Here is a 26,413-nt window from a genome sequence, read left to right as displayed (position 1 = left end):
TTAACAAGTATTGTATAAGGTATAAAAAGCATACAGATTACAATCATTTTATCTTTTTGTCGTCAGCCTTCAGACAACACAATGTTCAGACTTACCAGCAGAATTCTTATCTGTGTGTTTCTGATATTTCTCTTCAACACAGAAGTGTCGGTTCAAGGTACGTATGATTTTTTCAGGTATTCTTATCAAAATCTAATCATGAAATGTCGTCCATTACATTAATTCTGTTGATGAAAATTCAGTCGAAGGCCAAATACGACAAACTGAGTTACTGGTCCGCATTTAACTGTACAACTTCTAATCGGTAACCAATATTTACAACTGGTTCTTTTTAAATCATCGATTAAGCGCATTACGCTGTGTATATCAATAAACGTGTTAAGATTGGGTCAAAGGATCGTCTTTTATATTAATATGACATGCCGACGATGGAATTTTTGTAATAAACAGCGTGAAGACAGTCGGATATCCAGAAATTTGAATAGAATTGAGAGCACTTGTGGAATCGTACACACCTTTAGTTTAGACCAGTAGAACTAAGTATATTTTCCTTTAGTTTTTGGATAAAGAGTTCAATTTTTGCTCTATTTATATACTTTATATGCGAGCGTAGCAAGAGTAGTTTTAATTCGTTTTTCATTTGCAATTTCAGCAAAGCCTATATAGACTACATATTCAGTTGAATTTTAATCGAATTTTCATTTATTACGTATTTTCAAAATAGCCCATTTAAAATAAAGTACTAATGCGTTAACAATTATATTATTTGAATTATCTGTACAGATTCCTAATAGAATATCTTTTTTCAACAAGTGCCTCGTTTTTTATTAAGTTACAAAGTTGTTAATTTCTGACAACTGTTTCAATCAATGGTTTAACATTGTTACATTGATGAAATAAATGCTCAAGAGTTTCAATATTTATTATTTTCATCACACAAGTGACATTTTCCGTTTGACATATGCAGTATTCGTAGTTTGTTTTCAGTACATATTATCCTATGTATACATTTTCATTGAAATTCTGTAACTTTTCTATTAATATCCATTTTACCGAGATTTAATCAATTTTTTTCAAAATTTATATCCTCGCTATACAAATTTTCTCATTTTGTTTGACACTTAGGGGTCTCAATTCTGTTTATGGTTCATTAAAGAAATTGTAATGTAAAATCTTTAGTTTGAATGATTTTATTATGTGGATTTAGAAATTAAAGTTTTCAGAAATTTTGATTTTGTGGCTTTTTTAGGTGCTTTGAACATCGTTAGTTTTTTTTTTTTTTAAATCTGCATGAGTGTTTGTGGTATGGAACTTTTAACTCGCGATTATTCCGAAAACGTTACATTTATCTGTTAGTTGTTGGTATATTTCATTGCATGATTTAAAATCTGTGGTATTATCGTCCCATATGTCATCAATAGTTTTTGTTTGACTTTTATAAAAAGAAGAATAAAATAAAGATTTGCCCTGAATCAAATATTTGAGCTCCAAGTACTGGCTGTTTCTTTACATCTATTTCGTTAAAAATATCCTGTGTGATCCCTGTCAATTTTTACCACGATTGTAAAACGCTTTTGTAATGATGTGGTAGTGTTTTAATATCAAGACCTGAAAGGTCAGAACATCTACACAGAAAAAGTTCATCGGCAAATTTCTTATCATATTTTTTTAACCAAAATTTACCTATTGCGTTCCAACTAGGTATTGGCTTCTGTAATACCGAATATGGCAATTTTATATATTCTTTCTATCCAACTATCCAAATTCATCATCCACATGCTCCCCCTTTTTTTTACATCTAAACAACAACCCTTTCGGTCTACTTTTATTCACTTTACCATCCCAAATAAATTCCAGAGTATGTCAATTTTTACTCTTCCAGACGTGTACACAATTTTGTACCTTTTCTAATATTGATTTCAAAATTTTGTCATTATCAATGTTATAACCATGGTGAATACCTAGTGTTTTTATGTTATCTGTTGTCCAGTTTATCTTTTTAAAAGTAGGCCGTTTGCGTTTATTTGCGCCAGTATTTATCCCCATAGTCTTTTCGTATTTACGTTTAGAACCCGAGGCCTTTTCATATTTGTCTGATACCAATATCATCACATGAATGAGAAGGATTTCTATCATTTTTGTTGTCAAGTGTACAGTGTGTTTAAAATCCCCTACCAAAATATTGTAATAATCTACACTGTCTATCATCTGTAAAATTACCAAACAATTATGAAACGATTCAAAAAGCCGTTTCCTCTAACGACTATTATTGTTGACATATATATTTTATATATGATAAAACGCACTTATAGTTTAATGCAGCATTTTATTATTCAACCGTTTTGAGAGTTAGGATTATCACACACGACTTCTCCGGAACAATGTCTGTTTTGTGAAAATAGTGACACCACGAGAATCACTGGTTCCGCAATTCCAGGCACTTTTATAGCCCTATTTATCTTCCATTCATTTTGCCACTGTATGGTATCATTTACTGTGCAATGTGTTTCTTGTAGACAAATCAAATCAATTGAAAACTAAATTACGTTTCGTTTTATCACGTAAGCCGTTTACATTCTTTATTGTTTTTTTTTTATTTTACAGTACACGATTTGATTTACATCTTAACAGCGCTATGCCTCGTTGATTTAATTTCAGAGAAACCGTATAAACATTCAAGATCAACACTACCGTTTTATGTTTACTTTCAATTTTACGAGTCATTGACCAATTAGAACAATACACTATTAGTGAATACATTTCAAATTGTCTATCTAAAAATATAACAATACAAATACAGCGATTCATATTGAAGTACAGTAGATTAATATAGAAAATAATCTATAATAAAAATTCAAAAACGGCAATTCAGAAAAATAAAACATATGTACAATTAACATTTTTTTATTTTGTATTCATAGTTTTACATAAAAAGTAACAAATACGATAATAATTTCCGTTTGTGTCTTATCACTGAGATTCATCTGTAGAACTTTTTTGATTTGTTTACTCTCTTTCTCTGCAGAAAGCGTCAGCGATATGTCACCAAGATTGCGCTTGGTGTCCCCAGGATGAGGGGTCTGCTGTATTTGTGACAGCTTAGGGTGAAGAAATTCACGTAATTTGACTCGAACTGTTTGAGCCCCTTCAATTGTGATATGAAAACCACTAGTGTCTGGTTTTTTCATAAAGCGCCTTCATTACGATACCTTTTTTTGTGAAAATGCATTCTACATCAATATAGGCCAGCACTTCATCTTTGAGACATAACTTTTCAAATAACTTATTCACATTAATTTTGTAGCCGTCTCATCTACTGTGTGAATATAGTTATAGTTCCCTTTTCTCGGAATGATACCACAAAGTCCAATATCCGCATTCGTGTTGCAAAAACATTCACTTGGTCACTGTCGTGGTTTTTTTAACTTAAGTCATTGGTACCTAAGCTTATGATGACCTTGCCTACATGTGAACCATTGAAGTTCACACAATGATTTTCAAAAGCCGCACCCAAACACTTATATATTTTTTCTAGGGAGGCACCATTGAAAGAGGCCTTGATTAGATTGTCCTCAAATCGACCAACTCTCAAACAATTTAAAGCTCCTAACATTACGTTTGTCCCTTTTGATTTGGTGAAGTATTTTTCAGGTGTCTATAGAATGTTGGTTGCCACATGTAAGGGGTCAATGGACTGACTTTCATTTTTTGTCATTTTCTTGAGCTTCTCTACCTTCTAGAATATCATTAGCATAATTACCATAAGACTTTATCATTTCACGCTGTTCAAAATCAACGCATTCATTACGGACGTACCCGGTTTTTTTCACAGAAGGAACATTTATATTCATTAAGATAGTCGCTAGCAAAATGCCCAATTTCTGCACGGTTATAGCAGCGTTTACTATGATCTGGTTTATCTTTGCAAGCATAGGAAGGGCGATTTCTTTGTTTACAATGCATACAATCTGTACGATCATTGTCGGCAATCAATCGGACAGCATATCTCCTGAATGTTGTTTTGTTTGGTATTGTCGGAACACAATTATTGATTAGAATGTTTCTTGACCCATTTTCTATATTTTTTCCTCGAATATATCCCCGCTTTACTGAACCCAGGACAACATTGCCATACTGAAGCATTTGTATAGCTACATAGCAGTCATTTAGTTCATATGGAAGGTCTTTGATTGTTATGTTCGTTATTGTGTTTTCGACATTAATAAATTTGACGCTTCTACTTTTTATTGTTAATTCACACTGTACCAACCTTTCTTTGGCATCTAGGTCATTTAAAGTAACAACACAACTTTTTTTAGTCAGTTGGATGGATTTAACACTCTCTAATTTTATTTGTTTTTCAAGTTCCTTATTATTTCATCGTGTGTTATCCCCTTAAAACCACGAGTATAAAAATGAACTGATAGTATTCTTTGTATGTTTGCCATTTTGAAATACTGGTGAGTTGAATTCAGATGTCGCACACATAAAAATGTCTATCAATAGAATCACTCTATCGCCTGTGTGAAAATGCCTATAAATACAAGAAACAAATAGCAAATTCCTCTATGCATACAAAAATCCGTAAAGTTATAGACTCCAAGACTATATTACAAAGGAAAATCGAAAAATTTATCGGAGCTAAAAAAAACACTCACTCTGCAAGTAAGGAAAATAACCTGTATAATTATGTACGTTTGAATAAAATAATACGTTGGCTATTCGCCATTACGATAGCCCCTAAAATGTACACCTGAACGCAAACTCATCGTACGGTCTTTCATTCTCTTATTAATTCCATCAAGTCATATTTTTAAACAGAGACAAAACCTACATTTTTTTTAAATAACATTTTTTTTTAATTTTGTAAAGTATGAATAACTGCATTTTAGCAACGTTGAATCGGGAATCTGTTTTGTTTTATTTACCAGGAACTTTTAGCAACGTTGAATCGGGAATCTGTTTTGTTTTATTTACCAGGAACTTTAAGCAACGTTGAATCGGAAATCTGTTTTGTTTTATTTACCAGGAACTTTTAGCAACGTTGAATCGGGAATCTGTTTTGTTTTATTTACCAGGAACTTTTAGCAACGTTGAATCGGGAATCTGTTTTGTTTTATTTACCAGGATCTTTTAGCAACGTTGAATCGGGAATCTGTTTTGTGTTATTTACCAGGAATTTTTGCAACGTTGAATCGGAAATCTGTTTTGTTTTATTTACCAGGAACTTTTTTGTCTCAACGATTAAAACAATATTATGTTAAAAAAAAACTGAGTTACATCCTACATTTCTTAAGTATAAACAATCAAAATTCAAAAACAAGTCACGTTACTCATTGTAATTTATATCAATATATACGCAATTAATACATTTATTTAACAGGCTACAAACTGAAATGTCCACCTGTTCCCATAGGTGATTTCAGCCACTGCGCTGACATGTGTGGAGCTACTGGTTGTAAAAATGGATATCTTTGCTGTTCTATTGGCTGTGGAAAAGAATGCAGAAAGGGAATTCGGATTAATCATTAAAGTGGCAATTACCTACATATGTGGTAAGAAATTGTTATACTTAACTTTCCTGAATTTCAATAATAAAATGCAACTCAACAATAACAACTTTGATACATGCATAAAGCAACATGCCGCTTTCTTATCAATATCTTAAGCTCTATATAGTCCAAAGTCTAATAAAGGTGTACATACATTAATCAGAAACAATAAGTTATGGTTGTTTACCCTTTAAGCGTCATTTCGGACCTAATGTTATGTGGTTTACATCGCCCTTGATCCAGTACACTCCAGTGTGTAGTGTCAATTCTGTTTAACGTGCTCTGTGAAAATTTCTTCTGGTTAGTTTATGACGTAGATCGGTACTTCTAAATCCCGCCATTGTGTTATTGTGATATGGTTAATTTTGAGTTCTTGTCTTTCATTTTTGCTTATGTACTTTGTCTATATGCCATTTTGTGTTTCTTTGTTATAACAGTTATTTGTTTCATACTGATTAAGATTATATTACAATGTTGACTGCTGTACCCCAATTTTTGACGTGTTTACCTATTATGTCTGTTTGTTTTTCTCACACGTTTTTGTCAACATAATGGAATTATATGCGACTGTCATACAAGTGAGAGGTTTAGCTAGCTATAAAGCTATTTAAGTAGGAATATGACAGTTGTTTCCATTCATTAAATGTGTTTGAGCTTTTAATTTGGCCATTTTATAAAGGACTTTCAATTTGAATTTCCCTTGGAGTTCGGTATTTGTGTTATTTTACTTTTTATGAGTACTAGTACCCTTTGATAAACAATCAAAGATTTTTTATCCAAAATTGGATGTTTGAATTGTTTTTTTTTTTTTTTTTTTTTTTTTTTTTTTTTTTTTTTTTTTTTTTTTTTTGCTATTACTGGTGCTAGGTTGCTATCACAATTACATTTATCCCACATCTCATGTTCTTCATTTCTTTACTTTTAAAAGATTATCGCATGATTAAAAAAACTAATATTGATCAGGACAAAATAAATCAGTAATTAGCATATTGAGTTTTTAAAATTCAAAAGTCAACTACAAAAGATGAAGCATGAGCAACTAGTTAAACATACTTTAAGTTGTTGCAATGCCTAGAGTCTACCTTTGCAAAAGTAGCTTTCATTGTTTTCAAGCATTTCAAAAAGTCATTGTGTGTTAATTTGAACCGGTTGGTTTGTTTGATTTAAGAAACTCATAAAATACTGGCTGAAAAATGCTCATGAGAACTTTACATTCCGTAGGCATTTATATTTACATCAGAGAAACATATCGTTCCAAATTTATATAAATTCTGTCTTCACATGATCTTTTTGAAAGTCAATCGAATTCCAAGTTCAAACATCAATTTTTTTTTTCTTTCAAATATTCGTTGTACAATACTTGTGTCACACATTACCACAAATATGTTCCGATTGTCGCATCCACAATCATATCCGCTTTCTCTAGACAAAGCCATCGCTGAATGCGACTAATCAACGAAATATTAACTTGCCAAGGAAAACAGGACAGATGCCACAAGTAGAGCAGGGTCTTGTTTTGTTTGGTTTTTTAGATAAAAAACTATGCCTGTAAACTTCAATGAATAAAATCGTATTAAATAGCCTAAATGTAACATCTTAAGCATCCAGTTATGTAGGTTTGAGTGGCTCGATTAAAACGTGTATAGATGAGATAATTTCGACAGGTGTACTATCATTCTTAAATTGAAATACAATGTATTATATGAAAATAAACACTTTTATTTTAGTCGTCCGTCATTCCCTTTTCACGTCTAAATTAAACATAAACACCTTGAAAAAACAACTTTTACCTTTCTCAGTTTTATAATTGCCTGACATAATCATATATTATAAATCGTAATGAAACAGTAGATAAGAACCATAGTAAAGAAATATTTGAAAAAAATATTATAAGTGTTCAGTTATGTAGTGAAAAAATAACCCCCAGAAAAAATAAACAAAACATTTTTGCACTATTATTGAGTGATTTAAATGGAAATTTTACATTATAGCATTGTACAAGATCTTGTCTTCGTGTACTATGTACATGGAATAATTTATGAAGTTGATTGATTGTTGTTTGCTTTACGCCCAGTGGCAAATATTTCATGCATGTTTATGACGAGAACACATAAATTTTAAAAACAATAGGTAGGTCTTGCAATAGGAGTTTGACAGTGAGGTTGGACGTGAAACTTGGAATACCACTGGAAAATGAGGGTATATTGAATAAGGACAAAAATCAAAACATATCATTCGACAAGGATGAGATTTTGGCGAATCATAAGTCCTTCATGGCTTCAATAAACATTGCACTGAACAACTAATCGGAGGACTTACCTTGTTTGTATTGGATAGCTTAACTTAACAAAACTCCGTACAAACAACGGTACATTGCCGGCTCATCTGCATGTTTCACTAAAGAATTGTTCACTAGATTGTCTAAAATTATGTCCGCAGTGAAAGAGGGTCTTAAGAAATACTGTGAAACTGTTTATTCGCGCAGTGGTATTAACCATATGTGGATTCTTAAACTCTAAAGAACTTCTGGTTAATTTTGAATCTCGGTTTTTTTCAGAAATTAGTTCTATCAAAACTTTTGATTTTTTAACCTTGTATACCACCATTCCCCATGTGAAATTGAAAAACCGGCGAAAAGAAATAATCTACAATGCTTTTCAACTTAGAAATGGTAGCATACGTTATAAATGTATTACTTTGGGATACCATAAGGCATATTTTGTTAAAATAGAACAAAAGGGTAAATAATGCTACACAGAGGAACAAGTGATCACTATGCTGGAGTTTCTTATTGACAGCATATTTGTTGAATTTGGTGGTAGACTTTTTCAACAAATTGTGTGCATTTCTATGGGAACGAACTGTTCGCCTCTCCTTGCCGACCTCTTCTTTTTTTCATATGAATCGGAGTTCCTTCAGACACCTGTCAAAATCAAGAAGATCAAAGTAGCCAGGTTATTTAATTTCACTTTCAGATATATTGATGATGTTCTTTCCATAAACAATCCGAACTTTTCTGATTGGGTTCCATAAATATATATCCCCAAGAACTGGAAATTAAAGAAACAACAGACACGGCTTCCTCTGCCTCATTTTTAGACTTATACCTCGAATTTGACATACACAGTCATCTCAGTACCAGAATCTATGACAAACGAGACGATTTTAATTTTGAAATTATCAATTTCCCCCAACTTAGTAGCAATATACCAACTTCACCTGCATATGAGATATACATTTCCCAACTTGTTCGGTATTCAAGAGGTTGCAGCTCCTACTCAGACTTTGTAAAATTTAACCAGTGTCTGAGCAGAAAGTTGATGAACCAGGGATATGTCAAAGAACGTCTCGACCTTTTTCTAAAAAAAGTTCATCGGAAGGTACCAAGACCTTGTTGAGAAATATTGCGTATCAACTTCACAAATAATATACGATGGTCTTGAAGTATAGATTCTGCGTACTTACGTTGTTTATTATCTTAATAACGTGTAATAGTATTCTTTTACTTGTCTTTATTAATACTACTTTTACTGTTAAGTCTGTCTTTTGTGATATCCATTTGACGTGACTCTGTACTTATGCATCCCATCATACTTTGAGCGACAAAAAAAATTTATTTTATTAATATTACTTTTACTGTTAAGTCTGTTTTTGTGATATCCATTTGACGTGACTCTGTACTTATGTATCCCGTCATACTTTGAACGACAAAATTATCTTATATCTACCTGTGTGACGTCAAACACGTGATTCTACGCCAGTACTTGAAACCTTCAATCCTTTATGGGTGGATTTTACATAGATAAATATAATCGTATAATAAAAAAGCACAATGAGGATGTTAAATTTGATGTATGCCTTTATGTGCTTCTTTGTTACATTTGTTTGTTTTTATAGTGATTAAGATGATAACACAATGTTGACTGCTGTACCCCTATTTTTGACATTTTTACCTATTATGTCTGTTTGTTTTGTTCACGCATCGTTGTCAATATAATGGAATTCGATGCGACTGTCATACAAGTGAGAGGTCTAGCTAGCTATAAAACCAGGTTCAACCCACCATTTTCTACATAAGAAAATGCATGTACCAAGTCAGGAATATGACAGTTGTTATTCATTCGTTTGATGTGTTTGAGCTTTTGATTTTGCCATTTGATTAGGGACTTTCCTTTTTGAATTTTCCTCGGAGTTCAGTATTTTTGTGATTTTACTTTTGATCCTTGAAATAAACTCTGAATTCGTCCATCGATATGTACGTGTAGTTTCAAATATCATTTAATGCATCTAATTTAGGTTACATACTTTTAGCACGCTTTAGTAACTGTGAGAATTCTGTGAAACTGTATTGTTTATTGTACTTGAGTTTTTGGTATTTTATTCTATACTACCGCTCTTCTGGTTGGTCTCGTGGGAGTGTGTTCGCCTCGAATCCCTACCGGGTTAAACAAATACGTTAAAACTTGTATTTTCCCTTTCAACGATAAACAAGCGGCATATATGAGTAAAAGCACAGACTGGTCGGCTCGGAGTCAGAATTGTATCCGGGTAGGGTGAATTTTCTTTCTGCGAACGGTCAGCTTGTGAACTTACACGTTAAAAATCCGGCTCAGCGTGTCAATCTAGTACAAAGCAGGGTTAATATTCATATCATATTTACATGTTTTTGACTCTTAATGTTTGATTTGTCTGTGTCGTTGAGTTGCTGTCGCATTAATGTATACCTTTATTTCCTTGTATTCAAAACCAAAGGATTGGCTTGGATATAGAAATATTGACATATCTGGACTTCTTCCGTCCGACAGTATAACCTTGCTAAAGGGGTGCGTCCGTTTGGCTATTCGAATGTATAAATACTTAAATAACAAAACCGATCAGTTTGACAGTATCTAAAAAATAAATGAAACAGCCAAAATAAGTTGAATACCTATATAAATTGTTGCCAATATTTGTTTTTACCCATTTTTTGCTTTTGTGACAACTATACCAGATATAAAAAAAAAACTTGACACCTCACATTTTGTCACATAGACGAGACTGCGGTCGTTGTACGCTTCAATATATGAGGTATAGACACTCAATGAAGATTTTTTTTCTGGTCACTCCCCTCCCCTTAGTATGTCTGGATAGGATAAAATATAGTCCCTGGTGTGGACTACGTTATTTAATGTAAAAAAAAATAAAAGTAAAGATAAAAATGAGGAAAGAAATTCTTGAACTTACGCTTAAAAAATCAAATTTAGATAAAAATCAAATATATAAAAATTGGAAAACTGTGATAATTGTCAACTGAAGACTTAGGGTTATACATCAGAAAATGAAGCTGATTATTTTATTGCTTATTTAATGTCCAGTGGCAAACTTTAGTAAGATAGAGCGTTGGCTACAGGTAAAATATATGCCGTACTAGAATAAAGTTGAACCATGATCAAAATCGGAAATTAAGCTATTAGCCACCCCCACCCCACCCCCCCCCCCCCCCCCCACCCCCCCTCTTTTTTCTCTACGGTAGACGAATGCCAACAACAAAACGACTTCCATTCACAACCAATAACGGCCACTATAAGAAAATGACATATGGACTTATTTTGTAAATAAATTCCTGTTGCAGCCAACATTTCCCGGTTTCGGACAGGTTTGTATTTCCACTCAAATACTGTCTGAATATTGACCGGAGATTATAAATCAACCAAAAGCACTTTGATTCCCTGAAATTGTAAATTATGGTATTGCGCTGGCTGTTTTTTTTTTTCGATACTATTTTGAACCCCTGATTCTAAGAGGGCGTGTCTAATTAGTCATGTCCAATTAACTTTTAGTAAATTGAACCTCAACTTAAAGACTTACACCGGGCTAATAAGTTCGAGGTACAATAAGTAAACAAAAGAGATCCTTTATGAAATGAGATCGTCCCAGGTATCTTTGATAATTATTTTGCGTTGAATAACAATGAAAAATGCACCAACAGGTTTGTAAATTTGCTTACATGTATCAGTTATTCCACTTTACCTCAGTATCGATTTTTTTTGTATATCATACTTGCTTTCTTTTTTGTTGTAGGCTACCAGCATGAACATGTGAGATTTCAGATAAAGGACATTCGTACTATTGATATTTGTCTTTGCCTTAACACTGACTTTGGCGTAGTACGTCTTTTCAAGTAAAAATTATTATATATATCGGTCCATTCATTTAATGTGTCCTTCATTGTAAACTTATTCTAAATAACTCAGGCCATTTAAATTCTTCAATTACAATAAAAATCTAGGAGGAATAAGTAAAATTGCATGCGATCAGATCAACAGCCTACTGTCTGACAAGATGATTTTAAATGGGGTATTTGATAAAATACTTACTTTGCGGTTTCATTTAAATTGAAATATTGTACATACATAAACGTAAAAGGATCGAGGCGCAAATTTTCACAAGTGTTTTACAAGAGTAACATACAGGTTTTGTGTGAGGATGTCATTTCAGCATATTTTTTTACGAAAAGAAAGTTCATATAAAGATAACGACAAGTCGTGACAGTAATTATCGGAGACCCTTCCTTACTTACATATTACACAAAAACCATCATCTAAGATACCAGGGGGTTATGTTCAAATTGTCATAAGCACGGACACAGCATTAATTTTACAAAAACTGATTTAAAACAAATCACAAGTGTGATGTTTAATTAAGATCATAATAAAGTTACACATCTTAATCACGCAATTAAATCAAACAAGGGCGATAATGTCCTGTGCAATTTGAGTTACATCATAGACTAAAACATGGAAAACACGATCTTTAAACTATGGCGTCACTGTTGGTAATTGGTCACTTTTACGTAGTATAATATTAATAGGAATCCGGGACTGCATTGTTGGAACGAATGTGATCCGGTCCAAGCAGTTGTCAAATACGCAAATTAAGACTATTTTGCTCCAGCCGACAATGAAAATGTATGTACCAAAATGCAAGTCAGAAATATGACAGTTGTTTCCATTTGTGTGTTGGGTTTGAGATTTTGATTTTGTCAATTGGTAAGGGACTTTCCGTTTTGAATTTTCCTTGGAATTCAATTTTTTTTTTTCTTTTTTTACAATTTGGTCTCGATTATGCACAAATGTGAATAACAAGCAGGTTTTCAGAATATGATATATGCATATACATATTAAGTTCATTTTTATGATCTAAAATAACTGCAAAATTATACTTTAGATGCATCAAATGATTAATAGAGGGTTTGATTTTTTCTGTACTTTCGAATTTTTAATGTTTTAATGCTTAATCAATTTATGACTATTGAACAGCGGTATACTACTGTTGCCTTTATTTACTGTGACTGTTGACATCAGTAACAAAAGAGGAATTCATATATCAATAAAAATACATACTACGTTCGTTTATATCATAAAAAAGAGGTCTAGTCACGATAAACAAGTATGTAGTTGTAAAAAGATCTGAAAAAAAATATTCATTTATTTTAATATTTCTTACGAGAGATGGGTATTTACATACGCATTTCTAGATCTGTAAGACAAACAAAATCAAGAAATCGTTCACAATTTCTACAAATAAAATTGTTTAATTATTTAGATTTCTAGAGGAGGATAATTTCAGCTTATCATTAGAACAGACTATTGAAACTCTTGTTCGATTTCCAGAAACAATCTGAAGAACAAGGAGACACTAAACGATCTCCACCTTAAATACCATTACTTTTGTTCGTAGGTAGACGCTGCACATTTCTTGCTAACACATGATGTCCTTATAGTTATTACTTATTAAAAAAACACTGATCCTCGACCAATTTTTTTTAGATTTTTATCACCATTCAGACTCAGGCTAAACTCTAAAAGAGAGAAAGCTAAAATGTAAGATTAGGCAGACATAATACAGTACACTTAAAGAGACTGCATACCAAATAACATTGACTTCAATAAGTGCTTCTATTTAAACTGTCATAATCGTAACCTGTTTACTAGAATATATGCAAAATATTTAAGCTGACGATAAACATGATAAAGGCCGAGAGCAAATCATTTAAATGCCAATTTGATGTTTCTTTGATAATACAAATTCAAAGCAAAGATAGGGATTAGTTTTTCGCTTTAAACAGACTTAATCAAAAACTTTAGGATGTTAACAATGCAGAGTTTTAAAATCAATGAACCTTGTTTGAAGGGGTGCCGAATAATCTCCTTATCAACGAAATGTACACATAATACACTTTTATTACAAACTGTTCTAGAGTTACTATTAATCGTTCCCCTTTAACTAACGAATTTATAAACTTAAAAAATCGTTGACACGGAAACAGCACGAATAAGTCTCGCTTCTCCGACTTCGTCAAAAATTAAAAAAAAATGGTTTTCCAGAAATGTAAAAATAACAAAAGGTTTATCATTATGACTCTTTCATTATTTATGTCCTTTGTTTTCATTTACGACCAACACAGTTAACTACATGTATCTATATAAGTAAGAACATATAAACAATACTTTTGCCAACTGTAACTAAATCTGTTAGATGTTGAGTGTGTACTGATTGATAATTTAGTCTTAAAAACATGATTTTTTTTGTATTAGTTGTGTTTGGTTTTGAAGCAGTTGTCAGCAAGTGTGAGTACTCTCAGATCTTTACTTTGTGTCTATTTTGTTGTGAGGGATGTACATATTTCCTGCATCGTCTGGTTTGTGTTTTTCCAAGATAACGTTCTGCTTTGTATCGATCTGATGAGTTAATATAAAAATAAGAAAATGTGATAGAATTGCCAATGAGACAACTCTCCACCAGAGACCGAATGACATAGAATTTAATAACTATAGGTCACCGTACGATATTCAACCATGAGCTAAACCAATACCACATAGTCAGCTATAAAATGCCCCAAATGAAAAATATAAAACAATTCAAACGAAATAAGCCCTTTTCAACTCATTTTGATAGTTTGTTCTTATGTTGTACTGTTGCACCATTGTCCAAGGTTAGGGAATGTTTGGCGTCATGAAACATGTTGAACCCCGTCACAAACTTAATGTGCCTGTCCCAATTTATAAGCCTGCAGTTGTTATTATCGTATTTTGCTGTAGCTCATTTTTCTTTTTTATTCATTGTTTTGCATATTTTGTTCTTGTATTGTACCGTTACATCACTGTCCTATGTTAGAGGAGGGTGTGTGCATTTAATCCCCGCCACATTCTTTTTGTGCCTGTCCCAAGTCAGGATCTTGTTGTTCAGTGGTTGTCGTTAGTTCATGTCTATCAATTTTTTTTTTTCGTAAATTGTTTTGTAATAAGTCAGGCCGTTAGTTTTCTCAACTGAATAGTTTCATATTTTTATGTCGGGGCGTTATAGAGCAGACTATACGGTATGGTTTTTTCTCATTTTTGAAGGCCGTATGGTTGTATTTTATTAGATATAAGAAGATGTGGTATGAGTGCCAACGAGACAACTCTCCATCCAAGTCAAAATTTAAAAAAGTAAACCATTATAGGTCAAAGTACGGTCTTCAACACGGAGCCTTGGCTCACACCGAACAATAAGCTATAAAGGGCCCCAAAAATTACTAGTGTAAAACCATCCAAACAGGAAAACCAACGGTCTAATCTATATAAAAAACGAGTAACGAGAAACACTTATGAACCACATCAACAAACGACAACTACTGAATATCAGATTCCTGACTTATGACAGGTGCAAACAAATGCTTACATTCATTTGACCTTTGTTTGAAAGTTGCATCATTCGCAACCATACCACATCTCCTTATTTTCATATTGTAATTATAAAGGACACTTATATGTTGCGAAAAAAACAAGCTACGTTAACAAACCTTGCACTTTACACTGTATTATCACTACATACTGCTCGGAGTCTGAAAAGACCATATTTGGATCTAAACCTGTAAGGTCGAGCACATATTTTAATTGACAAGACTCGACATAATCTCGACAGTACCTAATAAGTCTAATTGAGTACTTGGTCATCTTTGTATTGTCTGAATATGGTCTGGACAAATGCTTGACAAGTCTCGACAGTCTCGACTCAGTCTCGACCAGTCATGACTTTTAAATTTTTTCTCGACTGTTCTAGACTAGGTCTGAATCAGCCCATCTATCTCAATTACATATTGATCTTACAAAATGCAAGGTAATTTGGTAGTTTGGTTTATTGCTGTCAAATTTAAGAATTTAATAAAAATGTAAAAAAAAACTAGAACTTTCAATTTGAACTAAATTCAGATACTCACCTTTAAAAAATGTCTATAACTTTTTTAAATAAACTTGAATTTTCAGAAAAGTCTACAGCTATCTTAATTAAAAATTGATCTTATAAAATACCAGGTCATTTTGGTAGTTTGGTTAATTGCTGTCAAATATAAGGATTCAATTAAAAGGTGAAAAAAGCAAGAATTTTCAGTTTTGACTAAATTCAAATAAGTCACCTTTAAAAAAAAAATCTATAACCTTTTCAAATCATCTTGGATTTGGATAAAACTCTACAGCTATCTCCACTTTATATTGATCTTACAAAATGCCAAGTTATTTCTTAGTTTGCCTCATTTCTGTCACATTCTATGATTTAATTACATGTAGTAAGTAAACAAAGGAAGAATTTTCAATTCAGACTAAATTCAGATAGTCACCTTTACAAATTTCTACAAATTTTTCAAATCAATTTGGATTTTAATAAAACTCTGTAGCTATCTCAAATATTTATTGATCTTACAAAATGCCAGGTTATTTGGTAGTTTGGTTAATTGCTTTTAAATTTAAGAATCGTATTAACAGCTAGAAAAGCTAGTATTTTCAGATCGGACTAAATTCAGATAGTCACCTTAATTTAAAAATTTCTACAACATTTTAGTATAAGTAGGTGAGATTTGTGTTTGTAAGTCCAAGCAAAAATATCAATTTTCCTCAATACTCCTAAATTTATTTCGTAATTAAAGATCATAGTATGCGTATGAGACATTCTATTCATTAACTTTATGTATGTTTACAATAATGTTTGTCCTTGTGGAAAAAATTCGTGCCCTAGCCAGAGTTTTAGTAACTTGTATATAAATCTCTTAATAATGATAAATTTTATCAAATATATGTGAATTTGGAATACAATTACCTGCATTCCTATAGGAACCATTTGTGCATCTCTCCTGGTCGACCTTTTCTTGTGTTCATGTGAGTCGGAGGTCGTTCAGATACTTAAAGAAGAAGAAGATCAAAGAAACTAGATTATTTAATTTCTCATACAGGTATATTGATGATGTTCTTTCCATAAACTTATCAAACATTTCTGATTGGGTCCGACTAATACATCTTTCTAAACTATAAATTAAAAAAACCGATACAGCTTCTTAAATTATAGACATATACTTCGAATTTGACAACAGGGTCATCTCATTACCAAAATCCATGACAAACGAGACGATTTTAATTTTGAAATTATTAATTTTTCTCACTTTAGCAGCAATATAACAACTTCACCCGCAAGCATACATTTCTGAACTCAAACGATTTTCAAGAGCTTGCTGCTGCTACTCATACTTTGTAAAACGCAATCGGTGTTTCAGCAAACAAATAATGAGCCAGGGTTTTGTCAAAGAACGTCTCATCCTTTGCTCATCAAGTTCATTGGAAAATACCGAGACCTAATAGGTAAATAGTCAGTGTGTAATTCACAAATGATACAAGGCGGTATTTGGTTATAGATTCTCGAAGCTGAACTTGTGTAGTTTTATATTTTACTTTTCTTTCCCCGTTATATGTCTTCGTGTTATTAAATTCCTTTATTCGTATGCCTTTTGACGTAACTCGGTATTTACACATCCCTTGCATTTATATTTACTTTTTTTTTACTTTACCGAGATAGTGGATATAATTATACGGTATGTAATATCAACGGCAAAAAATGTTTCTGTTGACGTCATGGTCAAATTTGAAATTTACTGTCTACAACACCTTTTTGTTGGCGACTTTTTTAAATTAATTTGTATGTTTGTTTGGATTTTTTAGCCATTTTTGTTGTATGTCTAAGATGTATGTTTATACAGTTTTAGCTGCTAGATCCAAATTATTGTCATATTAACCTGTTAGGGTTGATCATCAAATTGTGTCAATATAACGGAACTATAAGTGACTGTCATAAAAGTAGGGTTAAGTTAGTTATAAAACCAGGTTTTCTTCAAAAAATGCGTATACCAAGTCAGGAATATGGCAGATGTTTTTTTTTTTTTCACTCGTTTCGTTAATTGATAGCGTTTTATTTGGTCGGTATTTATGGACTTTTTATGGTTTGCCCTGGATTGCGGTATTTCTGTTATACTTTTCTATTGATGAAAATCTAATCCAAGACTTTATAAAACTTTGAGCAGAACAAAGGGGGCATTCTAACCTCCAGAGAAACAGACCTCAATCAAAACTTTTAATTCAGATAATTAATTCAAGGACCTATTTATAGAATTATCAACATGTAGATGAGACAACATTTTATTTAAAACAAACAAAAAATTAGTTTGGGAAATTCATTATATAGCGGATTCATTTCCATTTTTACTTAGTCTTTAATACATAACCTTATACATGTTATAACACACTATTTGAGCTTGAAACAACACATTCATACTCACACATACACACACACAGACACTCACAAACAACAAAATATCGCAAAAATAAAGGTGATACACGTACTTGGTAAATTTGAAAATTTGTAGACTTTTTACTTTATCACAAATTTTTTATATCATCTTTGTTAACATGACCTAGTGTAATTAGGAGTTGTTTTTTCAAGGTTTTTCTCTTTTAAAAAAAAAACCACAAAGAAAAATCTTCGGGGTTTCTTGTAATCCTTCGGAGGATAAAAAAATTCTTCTCCTACAAATATGTCCAACCAATACATTGAAAAAATATACAAATGTTATAGATCATACCAGGTATATGATAGTAACACGATAATGTAAAATATTGTTTAACTGACAAAAACTTTTAAGCACTTGAAATGCTAGCATTATGAAAGAAATGAATTCAAGTGCAACCTCACAAGTTATATTTTGATATTCCAAATTTTATCATCCCATAAAAGAATAAAAACTGTAATAATATTTTTAACATGATATCTAAGCATCATTCCTGCAATATCTTTATGCTATACCGTTGTGTTTTCTTCGACTTTTGATTTTTCATTGTCCCTTTTGTATATGTTTCCATTTATTCCAAAATAACTGTAATACCAAAAGTTGCCTTTGAGAGAATGATAATATTTTGTTTTCCAAAAGAGTCGTTACTTGTAAGACATTAATTATGTTTGTGGAAACACCCTAATATAAACCAAATTGTATTAAACAATGAAACAAAGTATATTTAAATGTACTTTCAATTGAATAAGAGTCTTAATTACATTGATGGCATAAGGTGACAGTGTTCCAGGTTAATGAACGTAATAAATACTTATAAATGACATAAAAAAAATGCGTGTGCTAATTTGTTATGTGTCTACATGTACATGTAATATAAATTTAGGACATGTTTACCCTTTGTGGTTACTCCCAAAACTAATTTTTCTTTTTAAATAATTAAGTGTTTGACAAGTAATGTATTAAGTATAAAAATGGTACAGTTTACAATAATTATTCCGTCTTCAGTCTAAAGACAACACAATGTTCAGACTTACCAGCAGAATTCTTATCGGTGTGTTTCTGATATTTCTCTTTAACACAGAAGTGTTGAGTCAAGGTACGTATATTTTTTCAGGTATTCATTTTAAAATCAAATCATGAATGTTGTCCATTAGATTAATTCTGTTGATTTAAATTCAGTTGAACGCCAAATAGGACAAACTGAATAACCGGTCCGCATTAAACAGTACAACTTCTAAACGGTAATCAATATTTACATCTGGTTCTTTTAAGATCATCTCTAAGAAGCGCATACCTCTGTGTATATCAATTAACGTGTTGATAAGATTGGGTTAAAGGATCGTCTGTCATATTAAGATGACATGCCGACGACGGTTATTGTTGGGAGAGGATACCAATGGGTAATTGTTGGGAGAGGATACCAAAAGGTAATTGTTGGGAGAGGATACCAAAAGGAAATTGTTGGGGGAGGACACAAAAGGGTTATTGTTGAGAGAGGATACCAAAGGGTAATTGTTGGGAGAGGATATCAATGGATAATTGTTGGGAGAGGATACCAAAATGTAATTGTTGGGAGAGGATACCAAAGGGTTATTGTTGGGAGAGGATACCAAAGGGTAATTGTTGGGAGAGAATAACAAAGGGAAATTGCTAAAAGAGGATATCAAATGGTTATTTTTAGGAGAGGATACAAAAGTGTTATTGTTGGGAGAGGATACCAAAGTCAGTTATAAACAGCGTGTAGACAGTCGGATTTCTAAATATTTTAAAAGATTTGAAAGCAGTTGTTTCATAACGTTGGTATTGTCAATTCTGCATAGAGGACCACACTTTCAATTTTCAACTCAGACAAGAAACGATAGTTATCCTTCTGTTTTGTGCCATATCTTAAGTCAAATTAACAGAAAAGTAAACTGTAGGGAAAGTAAATTTCCGAATAGTAACCCTATGACATTGCAACATTAAGTTTTTTAATAATGTTTTGATTTAAATATAAGTAAGCTAAACAAAACAAAGTATAAAGCATTGAAAGAACAAGTTTATGACAAAAGGGAGATTTGGTGCAATTTGCGATGCGACAACTATTAATCAAAGTCCCAAAAAAATATGATACGGTTTACTTTTTTCGTGTTGTATTCAATTTTGCTGTAACTTTAAATTCGCGAAATTAATATACGCGAATGCAATTGCAGCTTACATGCATATAAAAACTATTGAATAAATATGACCGAACTTATTACTGCACATGCATGTTTACCTTGTTTACATAACATAAAATCAATTGAACAGTGAAACTTTTAAATAACTCCGGTAATCCATACAAAAAACCTATGAGTGATTACGAATAAAAGTAAATAGATAACAGTTTTGTTATCAATGACAATTTAATCAGGTAACAACCCTTATACATGTTATATAGCATACCACTATTGTAATGGTTTGTTAATCCGTGTTTGTTTTGTTTCATATAATAGGTAAACAAATATGAAGTCTTAATTAATATAAAAATTATAGAAAATGTAAATCGAGTCAAAAAAGTAAAACAACAATTCGATTCTAGCTGGTAATATTTAATAAGCCATTAGCAAACCAAATATAATTTACATGACAAAGTGAGCTTTTAGCATAACCAATACAGTCTAGTACGTTTTAGAAAATGTAGATCGGGTCAAAAAAGTGAAACACCAATTCGATTCTATCTGATAACATTAAACAAAAAGCAACAGTCTCTTTGCCTATGAAAAAGAACAGGTGTGTGAGCGCCCAAGCTTTACCCAAACCTGGACCGGTGGTTTAACATCAAACAAATTATAAAAAACCAGTCATTTTATTCTGTTTCCTTTTAATCTTAGCCGTTTACTGGAAAGGCAAAATTCATTTACGTGTGCAAATATTTCGTTAATTTGTGTATTCAGTAAAAGTTTAATTAATGTATTTATCATAAGTTGGAAATAGCCTTTTGCAGTGATTAAACCGGTCATACAGCTGAAAACTTTTCAAAATCAATGCATTAGTTTTTTGTGATGTAAGACTTTCTTATAATTTTGGAAAGTATAATAGATTGTGTTTTTGACATAAGATGACACAACAGTAAAATGAAATGGTAAGAAATGTTTCACGATTGTGAGTGTGAATGTAAATCATGTAATATTCTAGCGAGGAATTATCTTTTTGTTTATTGCCAGTTCAAATCAATAAATTCAAAATCTGAGTTGCAAATACATTTTATTTTACAGCCAATATTTCAGTCCAGTCCTTTATCTCAAATACTACTTCATTATGTCAGGGAAATGTTCAAATAAAATGCCTTTATAATAGTTTAAAATATATTCAAAAGTTAAACTAAATTCCGTTTTTTAGAATTTTATCAGAATATTGGAAATTACTATTCTCACCAACCGCGAATCCAGTATTCTGAGTTTTAGAAAGAGTAATTTTTTTAGTAATTTGAAGTTATTAATATTCTTATATTAACGTTAACGGTACCAATGTTACTGCACCAATATATTTCATCTCATTGTGATTTTTTTATTTGCTTCAACATTCAACTGTCACTCAGCTTTTAGTCAGTTTTAATCACAAATTCTTTCTGATAAATGTGCTTCGGGGCATTTGTAACTCATTTATAGCAACTCGTTGTTTTGAACTGTAAGTAGGCCTAAACAATAGGATATCCATTACTAAGAGCATCATTCATTCTTTACAACTAAGAAACACCAAATCCTACAATTTTATTGGTGGAGAGCACTTTGCTATATTCTAAAATCAAGTATACAATTTTTCACAGAGAAAAAATGTATGTAATATACATCAGTTACTTGTTATTACAGTAAAACTATATAGAATTGTCATATACTACTCATTGACATTTGATTATCAGTAATATATATCCTTTATAAGCGAAGCTAATCTATGAATATGTTGTGTACAAGTTATCATTTTGTACAAGTTATAATTTGTACAAAAAAATTGTTCAAACTATAAATTGTATTTTGACTTTGTACAAATTGTTATTTGTACAAAAAATGCTTGTACAAATTACAATTTGTACAAAATTTGACTAAAATTCACTTATAACTTGTACAATAATTTTAAGTATGGATTTTGTTATAAAAATAGCATTGATACACACTATAGAATTTTTATTCAATGACCACCCAATAAACCTTATTTACAAAGTACAAAAAAATATTCAGATGGAGACAGGAAATGTATTTGATACATGTATGCCAGTTAATTCTGATAGTACAATAAAAATTGGCCCCAGTGACAATTCTGATAGTATATTAGAAATTGGCCCGAGTGAAAATCAAGATGAAACTGCATGATGTTGACACACCAATTATACCTGCCAGGAAGCGTGCGCTGTCTGGCCAACAGATCCAAGCCGAATATCTAACCAAGAAAATGAAACGGAGATTATCAGAACTTTCTGTGGGGAATAATGTCATGATACCAATTCCTCAGTATGATCGTACTCCAACTGATCCTTGAAATATCTTAGGCGTATACGTAATTATTGAATCTAGAGAATTTTGGTACCGCATTGGAACAGTTATATGAATTTTTACAGGATATATTTCGAGAATCAAATTGAACCTGTTAAAGAATCATCTTTATTCGCAACAACGGTTCCTGAGAACGTTGCAATGTTCCTATTCGATACATCATATTAAACGTTCTGATTCTGACCTGACCTGGCTACGTATTTATGCATCTTAGACGCCAATTTTTGTCCTTCATATTATTGCCGGATGGGAATGTTTTAATTTTTAAAAAATATGACTACGATCGTTGGATAAACAAAATATTCGTATATGTACAATTGTATAAAATGATACGTTGGCTATACGCCATTGCAATAGCCACTAAAATGTACACCTTGACGCAATACTAATCGTACGGTTTTTCACACTGTTATCAATTCCATCAAGTCATAATATTTTTAAACTGAGACAAATCCTACTTTTTTTGAAAATTACATTTTTCTAAAATATTGTAAAATATGAAGAAACGCATTTTAGCAAGTAGAGTTGGAAATCTGTTTTGTTTTATTTACCAGAAAAGGTTTTGTCTCAACTGTTAAAACAATATTATATATAAAAAAAAAAAACTGATTTACATCCTAAGTATAAACAATCAAAATTCAGAAACAAGCCACGTTGATCATTGTTATTTATATCAATATATACACAATTGATACATTTATTTAACAGGATATACACTGAAATGTCCACCTGTTTCCGGGGATGGACACGACCACTGCGCTGACATGTGTGGACATACTGGATGAAAAAATGAATATCTTTGCTGTTCAGTTGGCTGTGGTAAAGATTGCAGAAATGGAATTCGGATTAACAATTAAAGCCGCAATTACCTACATATGTGGCAAGATATTGTTAAACATAACTTTCCTGAATATTAAAATAAATGCAACTCATTGATAACAACTGTGATACATGCATAAAGCAACATGCAGGTTTCTTTACAATACTGTAAGCTCTATATAGTCCATAGTCTATTAAAGGTGTGCGTACATTAATCAGAAACGAATAAGTTATGGTTGTTTACCTTTTAAGCTTTATTTTTGACCTAGCGTTATGTGGTTTACACCGCCCTTGATCCAGTACACTCTAGTATGTACATTTAATTGTGTTTAACGTACTCTGTGAAAATTTCTTCTGGTTAGTTTATGTGTACTAGTACCCTCTGAAAAACAATCAAAGATGTTTTATCTAAAGTTGGACGTTTGAATTTGTTTATAGTTTTTTTTTCCTTATACTAGTGCTGGGTTGCTATCATATTTACATTCACCCGACATCTCTTGTTGTTTATTTCTTTACTGTTAAAAAATAATCGCATGAATAAAAGAAAACCAAAAATTGATTTGGACAAATAAACTCAGTAATTAGCATATTGAGTTTTCAAAATTACAAGTTCATATAGAAATGATGAAGCATGAGCAACTAGTTAAAACATATACAAAGTTGTTGCAATACCTACAGTCTAGCCTTTCTTGAAAAAGTAGCGCTTATTTTTTTTTCAAGCATTTAACAAATTCACTGTGTGTAAATTTAAACCGGCTGGTTTGTTTGATTCAACAAACTCACAAAATACTGGCTGAATAACCTTACATTCCGTAGGCAGTTATTTTTATATAAGAGAAACGTATGGTTCTAAATGTCGAAATTCCCATCTGTTGCAAAAATAAAATTGGTATGTAGTTTGAATACGATATACATGATATCTGTAAAAGAAAAACAAAAAAAATGGGGGTATCATCCATGACACAAAATCAGTACATGTACAGCCAAAACAAAAACACACAAAAAGCAAAGCAACAGCCTTGGATCCCATATTGATAGCCTTACTTATTGTGACTGTATATTCATAAATAAATGATTTGAAAAAACTGTTACCCAACTTAACCCATTATCAAGACTATGTCAGACAGACATGGGGTAATTGAAATATGTAGTTGTAATTGACCGTAATTAATTACAATTTCTCAAGTAATTGAATGTAATGTGTAATTGAGCATTTTTTTCAATTACAAGTAATTGAAAGTAATGTATTACATAGCCAAAATTGTCTGTAATGGACAATTACTTTTCAATTACAACTAGCTCAATTAAATTTTAAATTTTGGATCAGAAAGATTGAATCTTGTGTTTTCTCAAAAAATGATGAAATGCCATGACATTAGTAAATGTAGTTAGCTGAAAAAGCAAAGCTTACACAATATACTTTCTGTAATTACACAACCATGGGAGACTTTTTATTTTGTAATGAATGAGCAAAAAGTAAAAAAGAGAGGAACAATAAGATTGTAGAAACATGCCCTAATTTGTGTTTAAAAGAAACCATTATTAAGTCATTGTCTTATACCTTAGTTAGCTTGTTACATACATGTATATTCAGATATATATTGTCAGACAATGGTGTAACATAATCAACCTTGAAAGGACATAGTTAGACAATAAATATAACCTATTTGTTTTATTTTAAAATATGTAATGACTGTTTTTACAACAGTTATGTTTGCATGTTAAACAGGTGTTAAGACAATTAGAGAGAGATAAATATACCTCTAGGTACATGATTGTTTTTTAAATCTATTGAGAGTGATTGAAACTAAAGTATATTTTTTTTAAAAAGTCAGGCTTTCTAGATTATTTAGGAAAAATCATTTTAATAAGTTGTGATCAGAATAAAAAATCATTTTGAAATATTAAAATTAGGGCTCTCGTTTTGTATCATTTTCAATGAAATACATCATGTACTTTAAAATATAAAATTTCAATAGGTAATGAAAACAAAATTTAAAATTTTCAAAATATTGAAACGGCTTTTTATCACTTTGAGCACTAAATTAGACCAGACCTTTAGTCCTACAGATTTCTGATAGACAAATTATTAAGTGAACTTCAGATTTATGTGTGTTTTTTTCTTTATTCCCGTAAAACACCAGAAATCTTTATCTCTTCTTTGATACTGGCTGAATTTGAAAATAGTCGCTGTAGATCTCATTTGTTATTACAATAAAGCAATGTATGATACTTATGTACATCTCATAGAATAAATGCATGTTTTCAATATTTTATCTAAATTTTCCTTTCAAAAGTAGTTAAAATAATTAATTACATTTGCCACGTAATTGGACAGTAATTAATTACAATTTAATTGAAGATTTTGTAATTGTAATTGAATGTAATTAATTACTTTCAAAAGTAATTGACCCCATGTCTGATGTCGGATAAACAAAGTGTAAAGAGCTATATAATACATATCTCAACAAAATGATTTGGCGACAAAAACAAATTATCCGCAAACCATCGCCACCGCTCAATCAAAAACAAATTAATCTAAACATGAAAACGAAAGCTATTCAAAAAAAAAAAAAAAAAAATGTTACAAAAATGTTCCGGAGAAACAATGGATATTGTTTAATAAAAATAAAATCCAACGAATAGAACGACCAAAGGATGAAAAAAAGTTATATAACATGTAGGATTAAAATATTTAAATAGATATTAAGTGTTTGTTTAAAGTTGCTTACATGTACATGTAGCAGTAATATAATATTAATACTATACTTGCTTTCTTTTATGTTGTAGGCTACCAGATTGAAAAAGTTATATTTCAGATAAAGGACAGTCATTCTTTTGATATTTGTCTTTGCCTTAACACTGACTTTGGCGTAGAACGTCTTCTCAAGTAAAAAGTATTAAGT

At 31.4% G+C, this 26,413-nt stretch overlaps 1 long non-coding RNA gene across 2 annotated transcripts; it reads left to right on the top strand.

Moving 5' to 3' along the window:
* Positions 1 to 26,413, top strand: LOC127723278 (uncharacterized). Of its 2 annotated transcripts, none has more exons than XR_007991966.1 (3): positions 1 to 157; positions 5,384 to 5,555; positions 26,298 to 26,413. It is a non-coding gene; the product is annotated as an uncharacterized LOC127723278 (long non-coding RNA). The 2 variants fall into 2 exon arrangements; XR_007991965.1 differs by lacking the exon at positions 26,298 to 26,413 and adding an exon at positions 11,613 to 11,729.

The sequence above is a fragment of the Mytilus californianus genome, unplaced genomic scaffold (assembly GCF_021869535.1).
Source record: "Mytilus californianus isolate M0D057914Y unplaced genomic scaffold, xbMytCali1.0.p SCAF_13, whole genome shotgun sequence".
Taxonomy (NCBI): Eukaryota; Metazoa; Mollusca; class Bivalvia; order Mytilida; family Mytilidae; genus Mytilus; species Mytilus californianus.
The sequence above is the reverse complement of the archived record's forward strand: the minus strand, read 5'-3'. Positions and strand labels throughout refer to the sequence as shown.